The 3498-nt window shown below is 40.9% G+C and overlaps 1 long non-coding RNA gene across 1 annotated transcript; it reads right to left on the bottom strand.

The window, feature by feature from the left end:
- Positions 1 to 1258: 1258 nt before the first annotated feature.
- LOC120716719 lies at positions 1259 to 3129 on the bottom strand. The gene is made up of 2 exons (XR_005692023.1): positions 2015 to 3129; positions 1259 to 1427 (listed from the first exon to the last, which is right to left on the bottom strand). It is a non-coding gene; the product is annotated as an uncharacterized LOC120716719 (long non-coding RNA).
- Between the last annotated feature and the right edge of the window lie 369 nt (positions 3130 to 3498).

The raw sequence follows: 3498 nt of genomic DNA, 5'->3' as shown, positions 1-3498 counted from the left end.
TCTTTGGATGTGATTGGCCGCATAGTGTGCCCATGAAAATAAAGTCTCACCCTTGCCGGCATGGATTCTTCAGCCTTGCTGAAAATTACACATACCAACGGGCCATTAATAACTGACATGGAAGAAAAAATAAGACTTGTGAGATTAGAAATCTCTCTTTTTAAGAATCTAGGCCAATAAAGACAGCAGTACAGTCAGTCGATTTTTTTTAGCACACAGAGTTTCAAAACATTTTATAGTTGTAAAGAATTGAAAATGGTCATTTGTTGAATTTGCAGCATTAGTAGATCAATTTTACTGAAATCAAAAGCTATTTCAATCAAAAACATCTTAACAGGTCAAGTTACATATTAACATAGGACACCTTGTTTGATATCAGTTTTACAATTCTTGCATCCATGTAACTTGTAAGTTTTTGGAAAGTTTCTACTTGAATGTCTTTGCAGCCCCCCAGAGCTGCTGTTTGGATGTGAACTGCCTCCCACCCTCGTATTCTCAATAGGATTGAGGTCAGGGAAGAATGGGGGCCACACCATAAGTTTCTCTTCTTTTATGCCGATAGCAGCCAAAGATGCAGAGGTTCCTTGTAGCATAAGATGGTACATTGTCTTGCATGAAGACAGTTTTGTTGCAGAAGGCACAGTTCTTCTAGAGAGTGGTCAGTCAGAAACTCCACATACTTTGCAGAGGTCTTTTTCACACCAAGCTCTCTCCCCATGATTCCGGCTCTAAACATGACTCCACCACCTCCTTGCTGATGTTGCAGCCCTGTTGAGGCATGATAGCTGTCCACCAACCATCCACCACTGCATCCATCTGGCACATCCAGGGTTGCACGGCACTCAGGACTGTTTGAAAATTAGTCTTCTTGTAGTTCTGGGCCCACTGCAGCCGTTTCTGCTTGTGAGCATTGGTTAGGGTGGCCAAATATAAGGTTTATGCACAACTGCAAGTCTCTGGAGGATCCTACACTTTGATGTTCGCAGGGCTCCAGAGGCACCAGCAGCTTCAAAATATCTATTTGCTGCTTTGTAATAGCCTTTTAGCAGCTGCTCTCTTAACTTGATGTATTTGTCTGGCAGAAACCTTCCTCGTTGTGCCTTTATCTGCACGAACCCATGTGTGCTGTGACTCAGCCACAAATCTCTTACATTATAGTGATCACGCTTAAGTTTTCGTGAAATAGCTGACGTTTTCATTACATGTCCAAGGCATTCAACTATTTCACGCTTTTCAGCAACAGAGAGATCATTTTTCCTTCCTATATTGCTTGAAAATGGTGGTCTGCTTAATAATGTGGAACATCCTTCTTTAGTAGTTTTTCCTTTAATTGGGCTCACCTGGCAAACTAATGATCATAGGTGTCTAATATTGATTTCAATCATCCAAAGAGCACAATTCCATCCATGGGTTTAATTGAAAAACAACTTATTTAATCTTTATGACACTTAAACACAATTTGCATAATAATTTGGAATGTATAGAATCTATAGAACTAAGATAATAACTTACCACATATTTCAAATTTTCTAGAGAAGGTAAAGACATGGTCCGATGTTTGGTGACTTGGATGAAAATCACATTATTCCTCTTGTATCTGAGGTTCAACTAACAGAGACTCTCCTTTCAAGCACCCTGGCATAGAAGTGTGGTCCTCCAATGGTTGGAGCATGCCCTACAGTCATCCTTCTGAAGATGGGACTCACCATCTCCATGAACATTGTAGAGGCAAACCCAGGGGCTCTAGACCAAGGTGTTGTTTAACTGCCTCAGTGACCTGATCCCCAGTGATAAACGAGCCTTACCCCTAGTCCCCAGATAATCGGATTCCTCTATGGAAGACATGTCTGTGGGAAGAAGTCCTCACAGTATTCCTTACATTACATGACAATATCCTCAGTTGGAACTTTTCCACTCCTAAGTCACCTAACAGTTTGCCAAAATCTCTTTGAGGCAGCCTGAAAGTCTTTTTCCTTGGCCTGCTCCTCCCAAATTCGCGTTTTGTTTTCATCACTTCCCAAGCCGTGTTCCGCTTGGCCTGCCAGTACCTATCGGCCAGTACCTAATGCCACGTGTCTTATTTGTGTGCTAATGTGGAATTTAATTTAAGATGGTGCTCTGAGACAAAACATCGGGATAAGCCAGAAAACCTAAATGCAGAACAGAAAATACAGAAAGTAGAAAAACTAAAGAATAATCTGACATCTCAGCAGACGTTTTTCACCAGAGCAAAATCACAAAGTGAAGTTGTTGTGAAAGCAAGTTTTACTGTGATAGATGAGATAGCCAAATCAACCCCGTCATTTACCAAGGGAAAGTTTCTGAAGAGCTGCATGATGAAGGTGTGTGACGTGTTGTGTCCAGACAAAACGCAGATTTTGGCAAATGTGAGCCTGAGCAGAAATACGATTGTTAATTGGGTTTGTGAGACGGCCACTGATTTAAGAACACAGTTGTATGAAAGAAGCAAAGACTTTATTGCATACTCTCTTGCCGTGAAACAAAGTACAGACATGATGAACATTATTACACAGCTGACCATCTTCATCCGTGGAGTGGACTCAAATTTGCGCGTTACAGAGGACATTAAATCAATGCACTGGACAATGACAGGAAAATACATTTTTGAAAACATATGTCAAAGTGTAACCGACATGAAACTGCCCTGGGACAAACTTGTTGGACTTACAAAAAAGTGGACTAGTTGGCAGGATGCAAGTAAAGATGCAGGTGGAGAACTGTACTGGTGAGTTAACAGCATATCACTGTGTCATACAACAGGAAACGCTGTGTGGTAAAGTCCTAAAAATGGAGCATGTAATGAGCACCATAACACAAACTGTAAATTTTATCCGAGCAATTTCAGTCTTTTATGGGGGAAATAGATTCAGAGTTTGCCGACATTTCTCATCATACAGAGGTCCGTTGGCTGAGTTGAGGAAAGTTCTCAATAGAGTTTTTTAGCTCAGCAAGGAAATCTGTCAGTTCATGGACATGGCATGTATGATGCAGTATAGACATTTCAAGTGAAGCTGCTCTTATGGGAGTCACAAATGCACCAGTGCAACTTGCCTCACTTTCCCTGTAGCCAAGTAATGTTGAACCAAGTCAGTGCAACAGTGTTCCCAAATGCGGACATTGCTGATAAATTGAGTGCACTGCGCACTGAGTTCGCGCGGCACTTTGGTTTGGTTCAATTCAATTCAATTCAATTTTATTTATATATAATAATAATAATAATAATGACTATTGTTCCTTTTATTAATTGTGTTTTTTGTAAGGTGACCTTGGGTTTCTGAAAGGCGCCCTCAGATAAAATGTATTATTATTATTATTATTATTATTAATGGATTGCATTTATATAGCGCTTTTCGGGACCCCTCAAAGCGCTTTACAATACCCACTATTCATTCACTCTCACATTCACACACTGGTGAAGGCAAGCTACAGTTGTAGCCACAGCTGCCTTGGGGCAGACTGACAGAAGCGAGGCTGCCA

The sequence above is a fragment of the Simochromis diagramma genome, unplaced genomic scaffold (assembly GCF_900408965.1).
Source record: "Simochromis diagramma unplaced genomic scaffold, fSimDia1.1 OVJJ01000565.1, whole genome shotgun sequence".
Classification (NCBI taxonomy): domain Eukaryota; kingdom Metazoa; phylum Chordata; class Actinopteri; order Cichliformes; family Cichlidae; genus Simochromis; species Simochromis diagramma.
This window is presented reverse-complemented; position numbering and strand designations above follow the sequence as displayed.